Consider the following 27,577-nt stretch of genomic DNA (forward strand, 5'->3'; position numbering starts at 1 on the left):
ATATTATAGTAGCATAAGAGCCCTCCGCAGGAGCAAGTGTGAGGGGCCCGAAGGGCCCACAAGCACTTGTCATGGCTATATCTCATCCCTCCAGTTAGAAAAGTCTCTCCCAAGTGGAATACGATCATCTGGACGTAGCGAAAGTCTTCGGGCTGAAGCCAGTAACACCCTGCAATACTTCCTCCTCACATCCTCCCCACCTCACATACCCTCGCCCCTCCCGGCACCTCTACCACCACACCCCAAGCTTCAGCCTGCCATGCTGCCCTTAGCGTAGCAACTGATCATGGTGATGAGGAGCTGGAACTGCTTGCGAGAAAGGGAACGTACGTGGCGGAGGTACGTGTCCAGGTCGATCACCTCCTGTTGCACAGACTCACCCAGAATGTAGATGGCATCCTGAGCAGCTTGGTCTTCAGTGTATGCATTTAGTATCCTGGAGAGAAAAGGAGGCTTCATTAGGACTGGTTAAGGTGGTGTGAGGTGAGTCCAACCTGTTAAGTGCACAATTACCTGCACTTACCAGTCATTTTTGCACACTTACCAGTGTGCAAAAATGACAAAAATGTACCTTTATTACAATTTTGTACAGTTGTACTAACTGATACATAAACCAGGAAGTGCGTTGCTGCTTGCACAATGTTGCCTAAGTGAGTAGGTGTGACATCATAAATGAGGTCATCAGACAAACATGTTACTAACCTCCATGGCATCAGGGGTCAAACTAAGACACTGCCTGATGGCAGTGTAACAAACAGAGGTCAATGACATACCAATGCATGCTTTTCTTGGATACAGTGGGAAAACTTCATGCGCAGCTGTCAAGGGCACAGGCTGAGCTGTTGCTGGAACTCTTACCAAACACAGCTGAGCTGTGGTTTGCACTCCGTGGGTTAATTTATAATACAGTATAGCAACAAGGAAGGTAAAGTATAGTATGGCTCTGTCATGTTAGGTTATGCTAAGTTAGGTTGAACTAGATCCATCCATCATCCAATCCTACGTCGCCCCATGAGGAGCGTAGGAACCTGGGGCTAAGCAAGTTGGTCCTGACATTTAAGATGAGAGTGACCAGCCTCACTCATCCCCGAGTAGCATTATGTGACCAATAAACCCCAATCACCCCTTGGATATAAACCTACACCGGCTCAATCCGACTGGAGTGCCTTAATTACCCACTAAACTACCAGGTGCCATAATTTGGTTATATGGTTACTACCCAGTGCAGTAAATGGTTTCCTGGTGTACAGGAAACCATTTGGTTTGCACCTAAGTGTAGTCACCCCTAGGCAGAAGGAAGAAGAAAGAATGAAGGAAAGAGAGGCAGAAGAGGGAGTATAAAGTCACCCGTAAGCAGAAGAAAAAGGAAAGAATGAAGCAAAGACAGAAGAGGAAGGAAGGAAGAGGGGAAAGGGCAGACACCCAATGCTGCAGTACACTAAATGAGTGTATGGCGAGTGCCCCACCTACCACTATGGACTCTAGTTAAACGAGTTCTTCATTCATTCTTGTTACTGCACCACATAAAAAAAATGAGACAGGGAAAAGAAAAAGGCTAGCTCAAGCAAGACCTTTCATTGTGAATGGGTTTTAACCAATCTACATTAATCTCAACTCTGTTAAAACCACTGTTATCTTATTCTTTTCATCACCAAACAATTTTATTAATTAGACACCAATTCACATTGAAGAAATAAATTACCCATCTTTACAGTACTGGTGCTGGGGAGGGACACCTTCATGTGGTGACACTGATATAACCACATCACTCAACTGCCTGGTTATACAAATGCCCCTCAACTACTTCCCTATCCCCCAAAAGGAGGATGGTGAACCACATATCACCTTAAGCCTGCTGTCCACTGGGTTCATATTTCAGATGAACCTGGGGCAACAACAATAACTACTACTGCTACTATCAACCTTACTGTTTGTAGAGTGGGGCTATGGTGGTAACAGCCTCGTCAACATCCAGTGGCTGTGTGGCTGAACTGAGACATGCGACCAGGTCCTTCATCTCCTTCTCCTGCTCTCTCAACACTCGCACATTCTTGTCTAGTTCTGTCTGGGGGGAAATACTTGTCAGTGATAGTACAGGATTTACTCAACAGTCCAGTTTCTCCCTCGTATTTGCTGTCTGTCACTTCATCCCATCCACTTCACTGCTATACAGTACATTAAACATTTTACTATGCTCTAATTAATAAGTGGTATGAAGTGTGTAAGTGTGGATGTTTATGCCTGGGGGTGGTGTCAAGATTCTTTGGTTTGAATGGTGACTGAATGAGAGTGTAGCCCAATTAACTGGGCAGACACTAGGTTAGTTTCTCCTTTTTTTTTTTCTGAACCCTAGCCTTAATCCTGTAAGTGGTGGCCACAAACTATTCATCTCCATGTCACCCTGTCCTCCAGCACTTACCTGTCCTCCCTGTAACTCTCCCCCCCCACCCTCTCTCTCTCCACAACATCCCTCCTGATGCGGCAATAAAGGATGAAACAGGACATATATCGACCACTGTACCCTTGCTCAAATTCTGTGATGAGTCCCTCGAGATCTGCTTTGTCCTGGTTCAAGTTCGTCTGGTGCCACCTTAATGTGGACACTTCTCACTATCAAGTGAATGGAGAGAGACTGGAATTGGTGAGAGAGTTCAAATACCTGGGTACAGTGACAGAAAAGAGAGGAAAATGTGCCAAAGAAGTGGAAAGTAGAGTGACACAAAGGAGGAAAGTAGCTGGTGCTATGAAGGCCTTGATAAAAAACAGAGGCTTGAATGTTGCAGCTGCACAAAGCATACATGAAGGAGTGTTAGTGCCAACTTTAACATATGGATGTGGGACTATTGTGTGGCATGAAAATGAAAAGTCAAGAGTGACAGCAGTGGAGATGGGACTGCTGAGGAATGTATGTTGTGTATAGAGAGTGGATATGATACAAAATAATGTGATTCGTGAAAGATGTGGAGTGAGGAAGTCTGTGGACACCAAAATTGAAGTGAGTGTACTGAGATGGTGTGGTCATGTGGGGAGAATGGATAACAATAGAGTGGTGAAAAAGGTATACCTGAGCAAATCTGAAGGAGAGAGGAGGTGAGGTAGGCCAAGGAGAAGGTGGAGGGATATGGTGAATGAGTGTGTGAGGAAGAGAGGTATGGAAGTTGGTGAGGCTAGGGGACTGACAAGAGGTGGAGCTGGCTGAATGAAGGATGTGAGAAGAAGTGCATGATCAGGAATTTGGCACTCATTTTAACGTGACGGCGTCCAGATTGACTCTATTGAATACAATTATGTGAAGCTACAGAATGTGGTGAATGTTTTTAGTGTATCTGATAGGGCCAGGATTTCAGGGACTTGAATGATAAGTGAATGGAAGTGTGGCCCATTGGATTGGGCAAACTTGGGCTGCCTGGATGTTGGTACTCTTCACCCTGCCCTAGGGTAGGGAAGGAGGTCCGGATGATGATGATGATGATGATGATGATGATGATGATGATGATGCTCTTTCCCAAAGACAAGCCGTCATTACCATCCTGATCATACTCCAACTTTTCTATCACCCTCCCCGAGTTTAGTTTTGCAGTACCATGCTCATGTTCCTGTACATTAACCTGCTCATACTCCAACTCGTATATCAGTTCCTGTACACAATATTATTAACCTGCTCATACTCCATCTCGGATATCAGTTCCTGTACACAAAATTACTAACCTGCTCAAGGCTCATACTTCAACTCGGATACCAATTCTTCTGATTTTTTTGCTGTACCATGCTCACATTCCTATACACAAAATAACAAAAAATGCTCATGCTCCAGTTCTCCTATAAGCTCCTGAAATTTTGCATTGTCCTGGTTCAACTTCATCTGCAAATGCTTCATGATGCAAATGTTTGAAATTTTTGGCTCCATGCAACAGACAGTACCATCCACACATCCCTTCATGTCAGTCTACCAACATGTTCATGCTCCAATTTTGCGAATAGTCCCTTGAGTTTTACCGTGCCCTGGTTTAAGTCTCTCTGCTGCTGCTGCAAGATGGACAACTCAGCCTACTCACTCCTGAAGCAATCCCTCAGTCTGTCCAACACTTTGTCACTGACGGCTGAGACCAGCAATGCGTGAATATGTTCCTCTGTTGATGGTCCCTGTGCTGCTGGTAGCCGTACTCTCTGTGTTCAACATCTGAGGGACTGAAAATGGCTTGTTAATGCTCTTTGGATCCTGCCACTAGATGTAATTCAATACGAGAGTTGAAACTGAATACAGGTACAGTACCAGAGGTATCCACACCATCAGAAGGCTATTATGTCTTCCTTGGTGATGGTCTCTGTGTTGATAGTCATAGCACTTGTTCTGGATTTCTTGCAGGAAAGAAAATTACTAACACTATCAGGGTCCCACAACTCACTCTTGGCTAAATACAACTGGCTGGCACTATATAGAACTGAAGAATAGAGCTATCTATACCATGGAAGGGGTAGGTGTTTCTCTGTGATGGTTCCTCTGTTGTGGTCATATCCTCAATACTGAATGTCCAGAGGAAAGAAAAAGCATTTTTAACAATGTGACAGAGCTGGAAGTGGATTAGACTGCTACAATGAAATTTTGGGGACAAAGTATTTTTAACAATTTGGGGACCTGACTGAATTACCACACCAAATTTAGGTTAAGGAGAATCAATTTTTAACAATCTGATCCGGGGAGGGGGAGCTGACTAGACTGCCAAAACAAACTCCCCCCTCCCCCCATCTGATGGAAGCAAGACTGGACTGGAATTACTCTGCTGGGCCAGAACCAGAGTGGGATGCTATTACCATACTATTTCTGTAAAGTCCTAAGTTTCAGATACCTGTCACATGTCCCTCTTGTGCCAAAACAAAATGAAATTTCACTGGAGCTAATCCACCACAGCAGACTACTGGAACAATTTTACAGGAATCTGCCTAGATGTAGGCAATAAAGAAGAGAAAGGTTCCAAACCCATGTCATGTTCTTTTCATAAATAATTAATTCATCCACTTCAATTTTCTGCCAGTTCTTTTGCTTTACCTTCCATGCCTCACTTACTCAAATACTCAAAATCACATTCATCCACGTTCTTGCCCTACCACACTTCTTTCCACCTTCAAACTCACTCACATTTCCTTTTTTCGCCACCCAACTGATATCCTACACCTCTTTTTACCACTTTATCTATATTCTATCCACTCACTTGATGTAGTGCTGCCTACTTCTTCCTTAGCCTTTACCATTCTTTTTCTGTGCCTGCCCTCCTCTCTTCCTATTTCTCCCATCTTTCCTGTCACTTCTTAATGCTTTTCTTTCCCTGACAGGTGGCTTTACATCGAGTGACAAGCCAAATGGTTTCATGTAAGCCAAGAAACCATTTACAACGCTGGGTGGTAACCATATAACCAGACCATATGAGCTCCCTACGTGTCAACAAGTGGGTTGGTGGAGGGTTAGTGCCCCTCCCCGTGAAACAAATAACTTGAAGTCAAATGACCACCCCTTACGGGATTATGGTGTCTGGCAATAGATAGATAGATAGATCTATATTCTACACCCTTTTCACCATCCCATCTATATTCATTCTGCACATTTGAACATTCATCCATCATCACCCCAATCCTATGTTTCCCCATGAGGACCATAATAGGCCAGGGCTAGGCAAGTTGGTCCGGACATTTAAGATGTGAGTGACCAGCCTCACTCATCCCTGAGTGGCATTACATGAGCAAGAAACTCCAACCACCTCTTGGATACAAACCTACAGAGGCTCAATCTGATTAGAGTGCCTTAATTAGCCACTACACCACCAGGCGACATAATTTGGTTATATGGTTACCACCCTGCATAGTAAATGGCTTCCTGGTGTACAGGAAACCACTTGACTTGTCACTCAGTGTAAAGTCACCCGTACGGAGAGGAAAGAGGAAAGAATGAAGGAAAGAAAGACAAGAGGGTGTGAAAAGTCACCCTTAGGCAGAAGGAAGAGGAAAGAATGAAGACCTGAACAAAGTCTTCTAAACAAGGGTAATGCCTGAGCCTCTCACCAGAAGCGGTAAACAAGGCACATGAACTTCATCATTTACTGGCATGTCAACAACCATGACACAGACAGAGGGCTGGTACTACAATCCCTGACAAATCATCTTTTCATACTGAACAATCTCCATCAACATACCCATATCCCACACCAAGCCTTCTTCCTCCCATCATCCCCAGACATCACCTTCTGCTCCCCAAACCTCGCCCCCACTACATCCTGGAGAATGGTCAAAACCCTTGGATCTGATCACCTCCCAATCACCATCACTACCAAAACCAGAATCACCCCAGCTGGCCACAGACACACATACACTAATTATAAGAGAGCCAACTGGGAGGCATTCACAACTGAAACAGAACTTTTGAAACACTAAAGAGTACACCCATCACAAACATCAACACCGCTGTGCACACTTTCAATACAATTATACATAATGCAGACAAAAGACACATCCCTAGAGGCAACAGAAAGACACACAATCCCAACTTCACACCAGAAATTCAAGGCCTCATCAGTCAATGGGACACACTGCGACACTCCCCAACACCCCATACACAAGACACCATACAACAAATACAAGAACTCAACACTCAAATAAACAATATAATATCAGAACAGCAAATACTAAACTGGAATAATTATCTCCAAACACTTGACCACAAAACAAACACCGGTAAACTCTACAAAACACTAAACAGCATCACACTCTCCAACAGCAACACTACACAATCACATGCTGCCATCACAATAACAGATACCAAACCTTCAAACAAACAACCAAGCAAACACTCTCATCAATCACTTTTCACATGTCAGCCATCTAAACCCCCATCACGACGACCTATGTATCATCGACATATTCCCCAAAGACCCAGACTACACAACTTTCACTTACAACCAGACGAAGCACATCATTAGTAACCTTAAGCACTCATCTGCCTGTGGACCAGACAACATAAGCAACATTCACCTTAAACACCTTGGACCACAAGGCATACAGGCACTCACCAACAAATCAAACTACAGCTACTCACAAAACATAATACCCAAATACTGGCAACATGGCATTATCATCACTATCCCTAAACCCAACAAAGACCCCATATTACCTTCCTCACACCGCCCATCACACTCCTCTGCAGTCACTGAACGACTGGTACTACAATAAGCGACACCTCACATCTCCCTAGCCCAATCACAACATGGCTTTTGACCACTACACTTCACAACCACTCTTCTAACAGACCTCACACAGAGAGTTTTTGATGGCATGAATTCAGCTAGGCCACCACACAGAACACTCCTAAACACACTAGATATCAGCAAAGCTTTTGATGCCATCCCCCGCCATAACATCAAAAACAACATACTCAACACAAACATGCACATTAACACAAAAAGATGGCTGGCAAACTACTTAGCAAGCAGATGTGCACATGTAACATTTGCCGGTCAGTCTTCAAACATCAGAATCTTCACAAATGGCATCCCCCAAGGATCTGTTTTGTCCCCTACACTCTTTAACCTATACATGCACGACATACCCACACCCCACAGATACACATAGCTTCCTATGCAGATAATATAACGCTTACATGTACACATCAAAATGCAAACACAGCTGTACACAGCCTCCAACCTTACCTCAACACACTACATGAATGGTTCACCACAAACAGGCTCAAAAGAGCCCCAGCCAAATCTATAGTGACCCTTCTCACAAACTGGAGAGCAGAACATAGTCACATTCCACACCTCACCATAAACAACACTCCCCTACCACACACACACACATACACACACACACACACACACACACAAAATCCTTGGTGTAACATATAATACATCAATGTCATTTAAACAACACATCACAAACATTAAAAATTAAATAACACCAAATCCCAAACCCCTGAGGTCACTTGCCCATACAACATTCAGACACAACAAAGAAATCACCACCACAGTATACGAACAATATATACATTCAGTGATGAATTATGCAAGCCCTGCTTGGGCTCCTAACCTCACTAAAACACTCTACAGACCATACAGAACAAGGCCCTAAAAATAATCATAGGCTGCACAACTACTACACCCACAGACTACCTACATCAAGAAACCAAAGTTCTCAAAGTCAAGGATCACTTAGACATGAGAGGGACTCAAATTCTTGCTGCAGCCTCCACAAACCCACAACATCCATTACACTACATGGCAGCACATCCACACACACCAAGGAACATCAAAACAACACCCAGCACACGATATCACAGCTACACAAATACTGTCATCTCTCCCCCCTCGCCCGTCTCAGACCAGCTTCCAGCAGCATATCCATACTCAAATCACTCGCCGCTCCATTCAGTCAGTTAAAGACAACACACAGCTGCATGCATGGCCTCCTGATATCCACCCTTCTGAATCCTATCTCCCTCCTGAAGACAGAGTTCACCTGCCCAGGCTGAGATGTGGGTATCATCCAGCCCTCTTAAGTTACCAGAAAAGGCTGGATGACTCCATTGCAGATGCCTGTCCAGGATGTAACACAGCACCCCATAATACTAAGCACATTATGGAAGACTGCATTGCACACAATCACCTACACCAACAACACAACTTACACTCCTTGAGAGCTCTGTGGGAAAGCCCGGTCTCGGCCATGACCTTCCTTAGGGACTCAGGGCTGTTCGGCCAGACTGCCTAGCGAACAACTATTACTACTACTACTTCATCATCTACTTGGAAATACTAACTAACCCCTTCAATCCAGTGATGTACTTTTAATTATTTTCTTTATATCTCTTAGTGAGCATATTTCAGCTACGGGTAGATATTTCAGGCTTGGGAGGTCAGATGCAACCTTAATAAATCCATCCAGCATGATAGGGGTGCTAAAGAGGGGTGCCTTCATATCAAGACGCTGCTATAACTGGGTGATGGAGCTGCTCAGTTATACAAGTGACCTTCAGTAACTTCCCTATTCCACTAATGGAGGATCGCGAGATGAAAGAGGAGGGCACATTCAGCCTGCAGTCCACCAGGTTTGTCTCAGCTGAACCTGGGGCTACAAGTACTACACCTACTACTACAGTACTACTACTACTACTAGAAGAAGCCTTTCCTGAGCAGCAGCAAAAAATAAACTAAAACGGATGTCACTCAGATTCGTTTCGTTTTCGTTTCGTTTTTAAAGGCTCCAACATGCTTGCATGTGTCGGCCTTGGTCACCTAATGGCGGCTCTCCATGCTGCACGATCAATTGCAGCCTCCCTGTTCAGTCCCTTAACCCTAAGGTCACACTTAATGACCTCGTCCCATGTCTTTCTCGGTCTACCCCTCATAACCCCACCCCCAATATTAACACTTCTCACCTTCCTCACCCAGTTATCATCCCCCATCCTCTCCACATGTCCAAACCACCTCAATCTACCTCTCCTCATCACAACACCAATACACTCCAGTCCCATCCTACTCGTACCTCTCAACTCTTCCATTGTAAACCCAGCCCCTCCAGGCCTTGGACGCAGGGACGCACTGCACATCCACCTAATCATTGTCATTTCTGTACGTCTGAGCCGGCGAATGTCTTCCTCCTTCACTGCCCAGGTCTCACTGCCATACAGCATTACACTCCTAACACATGCTGCATACAAAGACCCCTTAGCACGTAGGGAGAGCCCTCTCAATGTCAGGAGAGGCAAGAGCTCCCTGAACTTCTTCCAACCACTTCTCACCATAGCTATAGAGCTACCTCCAGCCCCACCTCCAGCACACAACATGTCTCCCAAATAACAAAACTCTTCCACACACTCAAGAGATTCACCAGCAAGTTCAATCCTTTCACGTCTGACGATCTCCACCTGCTCACCCCGGCACGCCGTACACATAAAATCAGCATTATCTCGCAGTCTACCTCTGATACCACTACATCTCTTATGCACCCATTTATCACACACACCGCACAAGATGGAATTACTTCCCACGCCCTTGTGGCAAACTGCACATGACCACTCTCCCTCGTCTTTGACAGTACCGCCACCAACCCTAGATATCATCACTTTTGTTTTATCTGCATTTACCCTTAAACCCTTTTGCCCCATACCATCTCTCCACTTCCTAAACCTTTCCTTCGCCTCCCTTTCATTCTCTGGAATCAACACCAAATCATCAGCATACAACAACTCCCACGGGAGTCCGTTTCTAAAGTCACGGTGTGAAAGGGCTTCAAGTACCATGATAAACAACATGGGACTCAAGACTGACCCCTGATGCACACCAACATTCACGGAAAACTCATCACTCAAATCTCCATTCACTCTCACCTGGGTGTGAGCACCCACATACATGGCCATAACCACCCTAACCAGCCACTCCTCCAAGCCAAGCTTTCTCATTGCCCACTTCACCACCTCTCTAGGGACTCTGTCAAAGGCCTTTTCCAAATCAACAAAAACAAAATAAAGATCCCTTCTCCTACCAATATATTTTTCCTGAAGCTGTCGAACAATGAATATGGCATCAGTGGTCCCCCTACCTGGCATAAACCCAAACTGCATCTCATCAATATTCACTCTTTCTCTAATCATACCTTCTAAAACTCTCTCCATTACCTTCATTATCTGATCTAAAAGCTTTATACCTCTATAATTTCCTCTTTCCAGGGCATCACCTTTCCCTTTATACACATTTACAATTACACTCTTCAGCCAGTCATCTGGGACAACATACTCATAAATAATCCTATTTATTCATGGGGGCAAATACTATAACCTAAAAACAGATGCTCAGCATTCACCTGTGTTATGTATAATCTAACAACAAACACTCAGCACTGACAACAGACATTCAGCACCCATCTGTGTCATGTCTAATCTAACAACAAACACTCAGTCCCAACAAGAGACGCTCAGCACCCACCTGTGTCATGGTGATTGGGTAGGGGGGATAATTCACACCAGAACTGTAGGATGGGGCACAGATAGAGGGTGTGGAGTGGGTGGGAGGGTACACAGGATAGGGGGTGCGGGAGGGGTGAGGTAGGGGGGAGGGTAGGCTGAGGAGGTAGGTAGAGGCAGGGTATGACAGGTTACCCCCTACTCTTGGCATGGGCATGTATCCTGTAATAAGAAATTGCATAGTTTTAGCTTACATTATTTTTTATCATATTTATACAATACTCAAAACTTACTCTCTCAACCACCTGACTGTTAGGACTTTTTTCTTTCTTTTTTTTTTTTTTTTTTTTTAGAACAATATGATCTTATTTAATGAGGTAATTCCATAACTGGTGTTCTAAGAACAAAAATTTTAACAGAACAATATCACCTAGTTTAGAAAAGGTGATTTTCAACACTTCCAGTCTATCTATCTATCTATTGCCAGACGCCACAATCCCACATGGGGTGGCCATTTGTATAAAAAAAAAAATCTTCATAATCTCTCTTGGCAGATATAACTTATGTTTCATTTTTGCTGTTTTTGGATGATGCTATTAGGCACAGAGGGGGATTTTGAATCTGGAGGGTTAAGATATACAATAGTTCATTTAATACTAAGAGTTGAAAAAGACATAGTACAAATGTCTGACTGTACGAAGAATAAAATGAAAAAGATGTCACCATACTAACGGGATTAATAACCAATCTAGTGTATACTATTTTATATCCCCAGTCCTGCTGCAGGAGAGGGACGTCTTCATGCTGCAGCATCAATATACCAGTAGATGGATGGCTTAGCTGTCCAGGTAAACGATTATCCCTCAGCTCCCTCCTATTCCCCAAAATATGGATGGCGGGCTGCAGAGGAGGGACAACTTTGGCCTGCAGTCCACCAGGTTCACATTCAGATGAGCCTGGGTTACAACTACTGCTACTGCCATCCCCAGTCCACAACCAAACCCCAGTACTGTGGATACTATACATAATCCTCACAAAAACCATTTGATACACTGCCACCTCTACTGCAAGTTCAATCTCAGTACAGTTTCTCACAGTTACAGCTATGCTGCTTTTGGTTATTTGCAGATAAGCAAACCATCACAAAATACACCAATTTCAGGAGCCTATTGGAATGATTTTTAAAAATTTCTTGTCAAATTATCTGAAAATACACTTTAAACGAGTACCAACTAATGTCTGGCAATGTTTTTAGGGTACTAAAAAGGGTTTACAGGAAATTCTGAGATAAATTATGGCTGAGGGGACACTTTTAGATGATCTTTCATTATTCACTGATTTTTATACATTATTTGCGGGTGTGTCTGTTGCCTATGACTGCTGGTATTTCTAATGTGAACTAAATTTTATGTGGTAAGCTTCAGTAAAATAAACCAATGCCCTAACTGTGCCGGTATTTCTCATGTGAATTAAATCTTGTGTGGTAAGCTTCAGTAAAATAAACCAACTAAATCTTATGTGGTAAGCTTCAGTAAAATAAACCAATGCCCCTTTTGTAGTAAATCAGTTAACAAGGTGCTTGTAGGTAGGAGGGTGTCAGTCCATAGATTCCGAGCTATACATCTACATCTTGCTTCATTACAGAGTTATAAATCTCCTCAATCAGAATATGAATTCTTCATTTTACTCTTGTTACCTCCAGATACTTTATCTTGTTTAGGAGGCACTGGTTGTAATGGTCGGATATTGCCTACCTTATCCACTACCCCTTGACTACAAAAGGTCACCCATAAGATGAATAAAGTCATCTATCAATAGCGAGACTAAAGCAACAGAATATACAGTGCTTCATGTATAACACTCCTCTTTCACTCTGCTGGGTTTCTTGTGTGCTGCATAGACATCTAAGCAATATCAAGGTCCACTCTGCATTATTTATTTAACCCCTAACCGCCAGGTGTCGGTCGGAACTGTCAAGAAATCAGTGACTCGGTGGCGCTGGGTGTTGGTCGGAACTGCACTTGTTTTTGTGGCACAGTTTGAAGTGGCCACCATTTGGTCTCGTCACCAAAAGTAGGGAGGGACTCCCACCAGCCAAGCCAACCATACCTCAGTCATCTCTGTGACTCTGCCAGGTGTAAGACAATTTTTTCTTAACCATTCTTTTCTGCTTCTGTTCCCACTTTTGCCTCATCCACCACTGCCAAGCCTCTTTCCAAGGATACTAGGAAAGGACTTAGTGATAATGCCATAATGCGTGCCTTGGACACCACTGTGTCTAGTTTATCTAGTAATGGAGAAGTTATCACTTTGAGAGTGGAGCCAAAATCAGGGCCACGTGCTAACGCACAAACACAGCCTACCTCTTGCACCAAAAATTACTCCTCTTTATTACGTCATTACTCATCGACATGATGACCTACAGACCTGGGGATACTTTCATTCGCAAGAAGATTTGGTGAGTAATATGATCTTTAATATGTTTCCCTAATTGCTATTGTTTCCAAGGTTTGAAAATTGGCTATTTTCAGAAAAATTCCCATAGTGAGAGAACAACGGTGCTATAAACAGCCCAACGTGGAAAGGTTAATTCCTACTCCCACAGCCACACCCATGCCCAAACCAACAAGTTGAACCATCCCCACAACACACAATACACCATCAAGAGAGTTTCTATGCAGTTTTCACACAAACCTGGGTGAGATTTGTCCCTTTCCTACTTTTTCTTTTTTTTTTAAATATGATTCCATGGCAGAAAAAGACATCCCTGTGGATATGCATCCTCTCTGTAGCACTTCTCTGCTACTAGTTCCATATTCTAGTGTCAATCAACTCTTACAACACAGCATTCCTGATGGAAAGACAGCAATTTTAGGCCAAGTTAGAGTGAAAAAGAGTAGAGTATGAGGCTATTTATGGACCATCCTGTACATTAGCAAATTCAAGAGGATATGGTAAAATCAGTGAACCTTTTGATACTCCCAAACACCCCCTCAGTGTGGCAGCTACGTCTGCTTCCCGGCTACACCACCTTTCCACGCTACTCTCACCTTGCCGTCTGGTGGTGTGAGGGGTGGCTGTGGGTGCATGTGAGGCTATAAAAAGCTTCTTGTTCTGAGGTGCTGTTCTTACCCTGAGTATTCATTGTATAAAGCACTCACAGCACACTATAATTTCAGTTTTTCATTTCCATGCCACTAATGCATTTATTTATTTCCAGAGTTTACAAGAAATTTAGTTAATTTTATGAAAGATGGCACAATTCCGAAAGAAATCACTCTTTTGACAGTTTTACATTCTACTTTTACTAGAAGAATGACAATAACAATATCAATAAAATAATCAAACAGAGATCTATACCTGGGACTGGATAAATACAATAAGGTCAGTGTGGTAATCTTGGATAAAATACAATCACACCCTGAAGCCTCAGTTAATAAAGGTGGCACACACACACACACACACACACACACAATGTTTACCTTTTACTCTGTTCAACTTTTTTTTTTTTTGGGGGGGGGGACATGTCCCACACACAGGGGTTTTGAGATTTATAAAGATCATTGTTTTGATAAAATATTCCACACCACAAAAGCAGACCATAATTTCCTGAGTAAAATGATGTTTAACATGATTTTTTTTTTTTAAATAATAATACCTGTGTGGTGAGCTGTCAAAACGTGTGGTGATGGAGCTCCTTCAATGCCTGACATATACCATTTGGTAAAATGATGAACTCAAAACTTTTTTTTTTCTTTTATAATAACACTTTCATTTGCACTCACACTTTCATCTGACAACATAATCTGAGTCATCAGACATCACTTCCATCAGATCCAGGTAACCTGCCGCGGCAGCAAAACATCTCGCACAGCATGCTTCAACATACTTCTCGTACATGAAGAAAATAACAGACAACAAAATAGTCCTCCCATGATGGCAACTCCTCAGTCTTGCCATCTCCTGATACCGTACTGAACCACTATTGGGTCCTCAGTACTGATGCACAAATATGAAAAGTCCAGAACACGTATATGTGCCACCAATGGCTACAGACATTTTTTTGGTGGCACGTTGATGTACCACCCAGTGTGAAAGGGTTAATACTGCAATGTTATTCAGTGCAATATACAGCCTAAATAATACCTGGGTACTGTAACAGAGGTTGGTAGTGTGGGTAACAGGAAGTGTCCAGTAAGAGTAGAACAATTATCAATAATACATCCCTTATGCAATCACTCAAAGTATCACCACCTAGCCAGATCTTCCTAAATAAAAGTAATAAATAAGCACACCAGACTATCACTTCATTAGTTCAGAATTCCACACACATAAAGTATAAATTATTCATGACTGTACTGTTAAATACATAGGTCATTAGCCTCTCCTCCCTTTCTTTCATTTCTGGATTTGCATATGCTTGAATAAGACTTAGAGAAATGAGATGCATATAATTATCCAATTTTTGGGTGATTCTTTAACAATGTCCACTAGGCCTCATTCAAGATCTATGTAGCCAGAGATGAGTAAGAGGTAAGAAAGGCATTTGGAGTTTTGTATTTGACTGTACATCAACAAATAATGACACTGTCCTGTATTCACTGCTGTTTTAATCAAGATATATTGTATACCGTACTTTGACTCATTTCCCACCTACAGATGGGGTCAGGTAGGGTCTACAGAGCAAGATAAAACCTGACAGAAGGAGACTTGGTCATTGCCACAGCCTCATTCTTATTTTGGTCATCTGGTAATAAACTGAATAAATTAACTGGCTGTGTCCACTGTTGCAAAAAGGTATTATTATGGCATCCCTCCAAGGCAATGCTCCAAAGCCTTACCTGGTGGATTTGTTGGGTAGGGTCTGGGGTACTGTGTGGCAGCAGGGGTAAGGGGAGGCTGGCTGGTCTCGGGTTTCGGGTAGACTGGAGGCAACTCACTGAACACCATGATCATTATCTGAATTAGGCCCACCAGGTGTGATGAATTCTGGAAACTGTTGAATGAACGGCCTAAGAGCAGAGTCTCACGAACAGTATTAAAAATTGTGTATATGAAATAATGTGATTCGTGAAAGATTAACAGTGCGGAAGTTTGTGGACAGAAGAATCGAATAGAGCGTACTGAGATGGTATGGTCATGTGGAGAGAAGTGATAACAATAGAGTGGTGAAAAAGGTAGATCTGAGATTATTTGAAGGAAGGAGAAGACGAGGTAGGCCAAAGAAAAGGTGGAGAGATATGGTGGATAAGTGCGTGAGGAAGAGAAGTATGGAAGTCGGTGAGGCTAGAGAACTGACAAGAGACTGAGCTGGCTGGATGAATGTTGTGAGAAGAAGTGCATGATCAGAGATCTGGCACCCCTTTTTAACATTATATACAGTGTCTGGATTGACTCTATTGGATAAGTTCATGTGAAGTTACAGAATGTGGTAAAAGTTTTTTGGTGTATATATCAGATACAGGGTGCCCCGAGGCCACTACCACAGCCACTGGTAAGCTGGTGGGCTAGGGGTCCCAGATCCATTGCCTGGACCTGGGATTGTGCAGTGAGTGGGACCTGTGCTGTGTCCGTCCCCATTTATTAATACTGAAGATGACAAAACAAAAAAGGTTTCAAAGCAAGCCTGAGGACTAAATCACCCATGGGGATGAGGGTGGGTTCATGGAATGTGGGACGTTTGAGGGGAAGAGCAGGGGAAGTCGTTGAGGCATTCAGTAGGAGGTGGGTGGATGTGGCATGTTTGCAGGAAGTCCGGTACAGGGGTGGATCAGCCAGAAAGATTTTTGGGAAGGACTGTTGCTATACAGTAAGTTGTTTTGGCAGGGGGGGACAGACAGATATGGAGGTGTTGGTGTGATGGTTGCGGAGAAATGGGTGGAATATGTTATGAATGTTTTAAGAGTAAGCGATAGGATATTGGTAGTGAAAATTCTGTTGGGAAGAAAGATAGCTGTGATTATATCGGCATATGCTCCACAGGCAAGATTGGATGAATCAGAGAAAGATAGATTTTGGGATGATTTAATACGTGTAGTGGGTGGTATGCGGGATGATGAGATAGTGATTTTGGGAGGGGACTTAAATGGTCATGTAGGTGAAGCAGCACAAGGTTATGAAGGAGTGCATGGGGGATGTGCATATGGTCTAAGGAATGCAGAAGGGGGAAGGATACTCGAGTTTGGGGAGGCAATGGACATGATTGTGTGCAACACATATTTTAGGAAAAGAGACAGTAGGTTAATTACGTATGAGTCTGGGGGAAATAGCAGTCAGATAGATTATTTTCTGGTTAGGAGGGCCGATAGGAGGTTAGTGAGGGATGTTAAAGTGATAGGAAGTGAGGAGTGTGTGCAGCAGCACAAACTATTGATTTGTGATATGGTGCTTAAAGAACAAGTGATGAAAAAGAGGACTTATGTACCTAGGAGGAAAATATGGAAGCTGAAAAACCAAGTGGCAAGGGATGCCTTCTATAGCGAGTTGAGGAGAGTGGTGGCTGAACAGGGAGCTGTAGACAGAGGCGTTAATGGACAGTACAGAGCCCTCAAGAACAATTTCTTGAGAGTTACTGATGTAACATGCGGCTGGACAAGAGGACCACCAAGACATAAAGTAACTTGGTGGTGGGATGAGGGTGTAGAAGCTGCAATTAAGGAGAAAAGAAGGCTTTTCCGGGAATGGAAGAAGGGTGGTAGCAAAGAGGAATATTTGGCTGCCAAGCGTAGGGCTAGGAGAGAGGTATACAGGGCAAAGTCTGAGTCACAGAGACAATTACTTGATAACCTAAATCATGGGGAAAGGAAAAATATATTTAGGGTGGCAGGTCAGGTGAAGAGGGATAATCGGGATATCATAGGTGTGCAGTGTGTGAAGAATGATGAAAGAAGGGTAGTTGTGAACAGTGAGGATATTAAAGATGCATGGAGAGAGCATTATAACCGGTTGTTGAATGAGGAGTTTGACTGGGACAGGGAAGGTTTGGAGCCAGCAGATTCAGTGTCTGGCCCTTGGCCTTTGATTGATACTGCTACTGTGAGTGAGGCAATAGGCAGGATGAGGGTGGGGAAGGCAGCAGGTGTGTCTGGGTTGACTGCCGAAATGTTGAAGGCCTCAGGCGATATAGGGGTGAGTTTAGTCACTGACCTGATAAATAGGATTATTTATGAGTGTGTTGTCCCAGATGATTGGCTGAAGAGTGTAATTGTAAATGTGTATAAAGGGAAGGGTGATGCCCTGGAAAGAGGAAATTATAGAGGTATAAAGCTTTTAGATCAGATAATGAAGGTAATGGAGAGAGTTTTAGAAGGTATGATTAGAGAAAGAGTGAATATTGATGAGATGCAGTTTGGGTTTATGCCAGGTAGGGGGACCACTGATGCCATATTCATTGTTCGACAGCTTCAGGAAAAATATATTGGTAGGAGAAGGGATCTTTATTTTGTTTTTGTTGATTTGGAAAAGGCCTTTGACAGAGTCCCTAGAGAGGTGGTGAAGTGGGCAATGAGAAAGCTTGGCTTGGAGGAGTGGCTGGTTAGGGTGGTTATGGCCATGTATGTGGGTGCTCACACCCAGGTGAGAGTGAATGGAGATTTGAGTGATGAGTTTTCCGTGAATGTTGGTGTGCATCAGGGGTCAGTCTTGAGTCCCATGTTGTTTATCATGGTACTTGAAGCCCTTTCACACCGTGACTTTAGAAACGGACTCCCGTGGGAGTTGTTGTATGCTGATGATTTGGTGTTGATTGCAGAGAATGAAAGGGAGGCGGAGGAAACATTTAGGAAGTGGAGAGATGGTATGGGGCAAAAGGGTTTAAGGGTAAATGCAGATAAAACAAAAGTGATGATATCTAGGGTTGGTGGCAGTACTGTCAAAGACGAGGGAGAGTGGCCATGTGCAGTTTGCCACAAGGGCGTGGGAAGTAATTCCATCTTGTGCGGTGTGTGTGATAAATGGGTGCATAAGAGATGTAGTGGTATCAGAGGTAGACTGCGAGGTAATGCTGATTTTATGTGTACGGCGTGCCGGAGTGAGCAGGTGGAGATCGTCAGACGTGAAAGGATTGAACTTCCTGGTGAATCTCTTGAGTCTGTGGAAGAGTTTTGTTATTTGGGAGACATATTGTGTGCTGGAGGTGGGGCTGGAGCTAGCTCTGTGGCTAGGGTGAGAAGTGGTTGGAAGAAGTTCAGGGAGCTCTTGCCTCTCCTGACATGGAGAGGGCTCTCCCTACGTGCTAAGGGGTCTTTGTATGCAGCATGTGTTAGGAGTGTAATGCTGTATGGCAGTGAGACCTGGGCAGTGAAGGAGGAAGACATTCGCCGGCTCAGACGTACAGAAAATGACAATGATTAGGTGGATGTGCAGTGCGTCCCTGCATCCAAGGCCTGGAGGGGCTGGGTTTACAATGGAAGAGTTGAGAGGTAGGATGGGACTGGAGTGTATTGGTGTTGTGATGAGGAGAGGTAGATTGAGGTGGTTTGGACATGTGGAGAGGATGGGGGATGATAATTGGGTGAGGAAGGCGAGAAGTGTTAATATTGGAGGTGGGGTTATGAGGGGTAGACCGAGAAAGACATGGGACGAGGTCATTAAGTGTGACCTTAGGGTTAAGGGACTGAACAGGGAGGCTGCAATGGATCGTGCAGCATGGAGAGCCGCCATTAGGTGACCAAGGCCGACACATGCAAGCATGTTGGAGCCTTTAAAAACGAAACGATACAGCCAGGATTCTGGGGGCTTGAATGATGAGTGAAAGGAAGCGTGGTCCACTGGACTGGGCAAACTTGGGCTGTCTGGACACTGCTACTCCTCACCTCCCCCTAGGGTGGGAAAGGAGGTCTGGATGATGATGTTAAAATGTTAGGGAAGAATATTAATCCTTGAACTAATGGCAGTCACACTCAATTGTGTTTCCCCATCAACAATTTTACAGGCTATCTTATTAACGATGTAGGCTAGGCCACTAACTTATCCTATACACTATGGCAATCCAATTTACACATTTATGGAAGTGACTGAATTAGTATTAGAAAATCACAAGGGAAAAACCAAGATACAAGTATTCATATTAGAGTAAGCGTGATAATTAGGATATATCGGATTTGGACCTCTACTGATCTCAACTGAAGTATAAAGTTTACAGTAATCTATGACTGAATATCCCAGGTAAACATGCAGCACCAATTGGTAAATAAAGGTACAGTATTGCACTGATCAGTAAATCTGGCCACAACAACAGAGGCTCATTATGTGTGGAAAAACATCAACTGATGTAGACTGACTAAACTAGGTTAACGTATTCTAAATAACGTCACCAACCTAACTCATCATATCCAATTTCACACATCTGACATACCCAAACAGCTTTCTAAGCACTCATCACTAACCTGGCCTAACATGACTTCCTAGGTTCTTAAAATTGCTAAATAATTCCAACTACAAGCAATGCAATGATAGCCAATAACGACAAACCATGTCTCAGCACTTCCATCTATAATCATCCTAAGCCTACTACCCACTAACACACGAGATGAGAGGGATTCAGAAACAGAAAAAGGAACATACAAAACTGGGGAGACTATCAACCACAAACCTTTTCCTCATCATTCAAACCTTTCTAAATCCTATCCCCCAACTGTTACATCCTATCATGCATCCAGGGTGAGAGACACAAGACTTCCAGGCAACACTGCAGGACGTTATCATTATTATGAGGGGACGTGTTCTAAAACCATCACAACTTTCCCTACATAGATGGTACTGCAAACTGAGAGAAACTGGACAAATATGGACATTAATTGAACTTCTAACAGGAATTTTTCTGTACTTTATTATGAACCTTGTTAGTAAAAACAGATTTTAAATAAATGGAATGGCAACAGAGACTTAACTACTGTATATTCTGACTCAGGTGCAGTTCCTTATGTCTCCCCATAACCCACACAGGCCCAGGGAGAGTCATCTCAGGGTCCTGGTGCTAAGGAACATTATGGGTCCTAACCCATCACCTGTACTGCCTTAACACTCACCCTGGTACCTCATTTCCTAGCTATATTCTGTCCCAACTTGCCATCATGGGACTGAATCTGTTGAGCCACTAAGCCCCTCACAACCCAATGGAAGCAAAAACCACTCTGGCAGTAGCACAGGCATGTACAGAAAAATCCTCAAATCCAACCATCAATAATCTGAATATCCCAATACTCCAGATTTTTCAAGGCGAAATTTTTTCATAAGTTTCTGAACTTTTTAAATATCTTTTCTGGGCTATACCTATGGATTTATTTGGCTTGGACTTGCCCTTGGACTTGGATGTACCAGCCTGCAACTATTCAGCTGCACTTCGTTGCATTTAGGGTGTCTAAAACAATAACCCACATCATTTCAAGTGTTTATTTAATGATCATATACATATTTTTTATGTTTTCAAAGGTCCATCTCAATAGTCTGAAAAAACCAATAGTCCGAAAGATCCTAAGTCCCCTGCCATTCGGATCAGAGGACTTTTACTGTACAATGATTCCTCTTTATCACCTGCTTCTGTACGGTGCGTTACTTACTCCATTCTTATCTATGAAGCTGATCTGCCATCTTCCCCAACTTACAGTACCAGTTACGAGAAACAAGTTGATATATCGGAATACGTCCTTGGCTTATATCATGGACTTACTGTACATAACAAAGCCATATATATTTTCCTGCCTCCTACATCACATGGTGACAAGTAACAAAATACAGTACTCTGCCTCTACCCAACTTCACTGGTTTTGGTTAATCCAATTCTATCTATCTATCTATAGCCCGACGCCCTAGTCCCGCAAAGGGTGGCCGCAGACAAAACACCTCCAAGTCGCACTGTCACCCACCATTTGACTACCCTCCCCCCCAACTCACCCCCCCTCCCTCATATACCTCTCAACTCCATCCCTCCACCTCATCCTCGGTCTACCTCTCCCTCTCCTTCCCTCCACCTCACCTACATACACCCTCTTAGTCAGCCTTTCATTCTCCATTCTCTTCACATGTCCAAACCACCTCAGTGTATTTCTCCTAATCTTCTCAACCACATCCACATCCACCCCACAGCATTCCTTCACTTCTTCATTCGTCAACCTGTCCCTCCATGTCACTCCACATGCTCCTCTCAAGTAACTCATTTCCACTGCTCTCACTCTTGACTTGTTCCCCTCTTGCAAGGTCCATGCCTCGCTTCCATACGTCAGGGTAGGGATCACAATACTATCATGCAGTGACTTCTTAACTTCCATACTCACCTCCCTATTTCTCATCACTGCTTTCAGTGTACCAACGACCTTCCTTCTCTGCTGTACCCTTTCACGAACTTTATCCCCCAAAGTTCCATCCTCACTCATCACACTACCCAAGTACTTGAATGCACTCACATTCTCCATATCCTCACCATCCAACCTCACTGCACACTCTGTGACTTCATTCCTCTCAAACACCATACCTTTACTTTTGTTTACATTAGCTTCAGATTCCTCCTCTTACAATCTGTCCCAAATTCATTCACCAAACCTTGCAACTCCCATTCATCTTCGCTCAACAGTACTGTATCATCAGCAAATAGCAACACCGGAAGCTTCCAAATCTCACCCTCATTCATTAGAGCCACCCCTACATCCACTGCCCTACCCTGCACCTCCTTTACAACCCCATCCATGTATATATTAAACAGCCATGGAGACATCACACAACCCTGTTTCAGTCCCACATTGAGATCAAAGAACTCACTCAGCTCACCATCCACTCGCACCGTAACCCTAGCTCCCTCGTACATACTCTTCACAGCACTCAACAATTTCCCCTCCACTCCATATATTCTTAATACCTTCCACATACCTTGCCTATCTATTCTGTCGTAAGCTTTCTCCAAGTCCATGAAGGCAGCATACACTTTCCTTCCCTTCTCTAGATACTTCTCCACTAAACATCTTAGAATAAATATCTGATCTACACACCCTTTTCCCTTCCTAAATCCCCCTTGTTCTTCTCCAACTAGCTCCTCTGTCATATGCCTAACCCTATCAATGAGTATTCTACCATATATTTTACCAGTCACACTATGTAGGCAAACATCCCTATGGTTACCACATAATTCTCTCTCTCCTTTTCCTTTGTATAAAGGAACAATTATACCTGATTTCCAGTCCTCTGGAACCCTTCCCTCTTCCCAAGCCAATCTACACAACTTCCATATCCACTCCACAACAATCTCACCCCCATACCTAAGCATTTCTCCACACACTCCATCAATTCCTGGGGCCTTTCCCAACTTAATATTCTTCATCGCTTCCACTACTTCCACCCTACTGATCTCTTCCTCCCTCCTCTCATCTCTTGTTCTCCCAGCCATTCCCCAACCACTTATACTCACACTGCTCTCACTCTCCACATTCAACAAATCCTCAAAGTGCTCCTTCCATCTCCTCAGTTTCTCTCTCTTCTCCACCAACAATCTATTATTCCTATCTTTCACTCCCCTACTATTTCCCCTTTCACACTGCCTTACTTTCTTTACCTCCTTCCAAAACAATTTCTTACTCTCCCTCCATTTCACACTCAGATTCCACTTTCTTTTTACTCTCCTTCACCAGTCTCTTAACCTCCCTTCTCCTGCTCACATATACCTCTCTCTTCTCTCTCTCATCTTCTCCCCTACCTCTACTCGCTAACCATTCACCATATGCCTTCTTCTTTTGTTCCACAGCTCGTTTCACCTCATCATTCCACCATGCTGTCCCTTGCACACCCTTGCATCTCCTCCTCACTCCATAAACCGCCTCACACGCTGCGCCTATCTCTTCTGTGAATATCTTACATACGTCTTCCACCCCTTCCATCTACTCTAGCTCATACCTTCCCAGTCTTTCTTCCACTATGCTCTTATACTCTGTCATTTTCTCACCATCTTGCAATTTCTCCACTCTTCTCACAGGAGTTGCTTCCTCCTGTCTTCCCCTTCGTCTCCTCAACCACTTTCTTTGCAGCTCTACCTTGGCCATCACTAAGTGATGGTCCGAGACTCCATTCCCCACCCTCTCCACACTCTTGCATCCAACACTTGTCTTCTCATTCGCTCATCCACACACACATAGTCTATCATTGCCTTTCGTTCAACAAGTTCACCATCCATCCTCCTCATTACTCTCCATGTATACCGGTGGATCATCTTATGCCGAAAGTAGGTGTTGGCTATTGCCAACCCCTTACAAGCACAGATGTCCACCAAAGCACTTCCATTCCCATCTACGTCAGCTGGCACACCCCACTGACCAACCACTCCATTCACTCGTACATTCCCAACTTTGCTATTCATGTCTCCAATCAACAGCACTCTCTCGCTCCTCTCAAACTTGTCCATACACGCTTCTACATTCGCCCAAAACTCATCTTTCACTCTTGCCACTCGATCCTCTGTCGGGGCATACACACATACAATTGCCCACGCTTGTATACCTACTTTCATCCTCACCCATACAATCCTTGCACCCACTGTTCCATACTCTCTTATATTCTCCTTCCACTTCTTGCTTATCATCAGACATACTCCCTCTCTTGCCCTCTCATTTTCATTGACTCCCGCACATATACCTAAACCATATTCCCATTCTCTCACCCTTTCACCTTCCCATTTAGTTTCAGTCAATCCACATATATCCACTTTTTCATCCTCAAGCACCTGAACAATCTCTCTCTCTTTCACTTCATCATTCACTCCTCTCACATTCCATGTTCCCACGTAGCAAATCTAAATCTAAAATCATCCAACTTAATCCAGCCTCTCCAACCCTGGAAACTTAATTCAACCTAAAAATGACATATGAGGCTGAAAGGAAAATAATGTTGCTTATAGTTCAAAGTATTCTGCCTAACTTGGTTAACCCGCGCCATCCCGGCGACGTGAATTAACGTGGCAACATTGCAAGGTTCCAAATTTGCACAATTTTCAATTTTCGCGAGTGATTTCGCGAGTTATTTTTGGCATGTATACACGGGACACCTTCCTCTATTCCTCTACAAGATGCCAAGCAGGAACAATGCGTTACACTGCATAATCTCTCCCACCTGTTACCAGTGACCAGGCCAATAAAGACATTCAGGGCCAGAGTGATTACCCACAATATGGAGGACAAAGTTTACATAGCATTAGAGGAAGAAACAGTCAGAAATGATGATCAGGTAATGTGGGAAAAAAAGGTCATGAATTGTGATGAGTTAGTGAAACAATGCTTATAATGCCTATATTACTGTTTGAAAACCAATATACTCTTGTACTACATATAAATTCGTACCAAGTAAATAAATAAATACTGTTTATGAGTGGATAAAATAGTTACTCTCCCATAGAACTCGTTTTCTTTGGTGCCAGCCTGTTAGAAAACCCAGTCAGGTAAGGAAGTACTCGTACCTAAATCACGTATTTTAAACCTCAGGTGAGCGATTTCTCTATGAATTTTCGATGTTTCTCACCAAAAGCGGATGTTTGAGCCAAAAAAAAAAAAAAGGTCCAAAAACGTCGGGATGGGGCGGGTTAAACTACACCAGATCTAACCTGTCACCGTCAAGCTTCTTTTACCCCTTTCAATCCACAGATCTAACTTGTCACTGTCAAGCTTCTTTTACCCCCTTCAATCCACAGATCTAACTTGTCACCGTCAAGCTTCTTTTACCCCATTCAATCTGCAGATCTAACCTGTCACTGTCAAGCTTCTTTTACCCCATTCAATCCACAGATCTAACCTGTCACTGTCAAGCTTCTTTTACCCCTTTCAATCTGCAGATCTAATCTGTCAGTCAAGCTTCTTTTACCCCCTTCAATCCACAGATCAAACCTGTCATAGTCAAGCTTCTTTTACCCCCTTCAATCCACAGATCAAACCTGTCATAGTCAAGCTTCTTTTACCCCATTCAATCCACAGATCTAACCTATCACAGTCAAGCTTCTTTAGTAAATATCGGTTTTCAGCCCATACTGCTTTTTCCCACAAAACTTAGGTTTTTCTGATGGTTTTGATGTGATTCATTTCAGTTTGAGCATCATTTCCATCGGAAATGACCAGATTTTGAGACACGACCCCCCCCCTCCCCCTGCAACAATGGGGGATCTTTTGGGAATCGGGGGTTTTACGGAGGGGAGAAACACAGAAAATGGTCATTTCCGAGTGAAATGAAGCTGATACTTGAATGAATCATACCAAAATCCATCGGAAAAACCTAGGTTTCGTGGGTAAAATACGAAGCTCAAACCTATCCTAACTTAACCTAACCTAAAACCTAGGCTAACCCAACCTAACAACCTAAAACGTAACCTAACCTAACCCAACTCAACCCAAACTGAAAGTAACCTACTATTCAAACCTTACATCTTACCTTATTCGTCAGACAGGGACACTGAACAGATAGGAGCAAAACACCGTGGGATTTAAAAAATTCAATGCTTGAATTGTTGTTTTCAAAACCCCTTTGAAATATGAGGCCAGGAACAGAGGGACACCTGCTGCATTGGACCAACATATCTACCCGGTACTCTCATTTTGAAATGAAAGCGGTAGGTAGTGAGGGGAGCAGCACAAACGCTGATTGGCTGTAGGTGATCTGGTGACGGTTGTAATTGGCTCGCTTATTGCCGGCATCGAGAGCTCAGTTTGAACCGAATTTCGTTGAGCCAGCAAGTCATCCTAGGTGAGTCGGAAGGGGGAGGTAGGGGTGGGGATATCCAAATATTACTATATCTTCCTTAAAACCAATTTGCGATGGAAGAGTATAAGGAAAATGTTGATGAACTTGGAGAGATGAGTTTGGAGAACATAATAAAATTGACGGGAATGATTATGGGATGAAAACTGATATTATCCGCTTCTTTTATCCCCTTCAATCCACAAATTTAACCTGTCAGTCAAACTTCTTTTACCCCCTTCAATCCATGGCCATAGCTGCTTTCCATCATTCAGAAATCTCTCTCTCACAACCAATAATTATTCATGAGAAATAAATACGTTGTTTAGGTCGCTTCATTTGCTGATTTCTGGGGTAAAAAATAATTAGAATGACAAACTCTCAGACTCCTAAGGCTCTCTCAGCTAAGAAAATCACTTTCTCGGATGATACAAGAATTCTCCTCACCATTTTTAAAGAGGGTTTGGCAAATTTTTCCAGGCCAATATTAAAACTTTCACTCTTATAAGGAAATATAATACTTTATTTTGGCTTCATCTGGACGACTTGTTTTAACGAAGTCTAACAGTGAAGGGGCTACTGAATGTTATCTGACCATTCCACATTTGAAATATCAGTCGTATACCTGGGAAAAATCATCTATATCTTACCTAACCATAACTTATTGTTACACCCAAGTCCCACACTGCCACAGGCACCAACAGCAGTAGTTCAGTACGGGAAGGACGTTGCGCAGTAAGTTGTTCTTCCTAGAGGCTGCATTTCAGAGTCTAACAAGTGATCAAACTAGACTGGCGCTGTATGTAAACACAAGCTTCTCACGTTCGTTTCGTTGTCTTCACTTTCCAAATAGTTACACTAACTTCACAACCACAAGTACAACTAAAACTGATTGAAACTGCTCTACTTATATATATATTAGATAGATATCAT

The 27,577-nt window shown here is 43.3% G+C and overlaps 1 pseudogene; it reads right to left on the bottom strand.

Moving 5' to 3' along the window:
- Nucleotides 1-249: 249 nt before the first annotated feature.
- On the bottom strand, nucleotides 250-26,601 carry LOC145402006 (uncharacterized; annotated as a pseudogene).
- Nucleotides 26,602-27,577: the final 976 nt, after the last annotated feature.

The sequence above is a fragment of the Coenobita brevimanus genome, chromosome 57 (genome assembly GCF_032717465.1).
Source record: "Coenobita brevimanus isolate Jiangsu-jjx chromosome 57, ASM3271746v2, whole genome shotgun sequence".
Classification (NCBI taxonomy): Eukaryota; Metazoa; Arthropoda; class Malacostraca; order Decapoda; family Coenobitidae; genus Coenobita; species Coenobita brevimanus.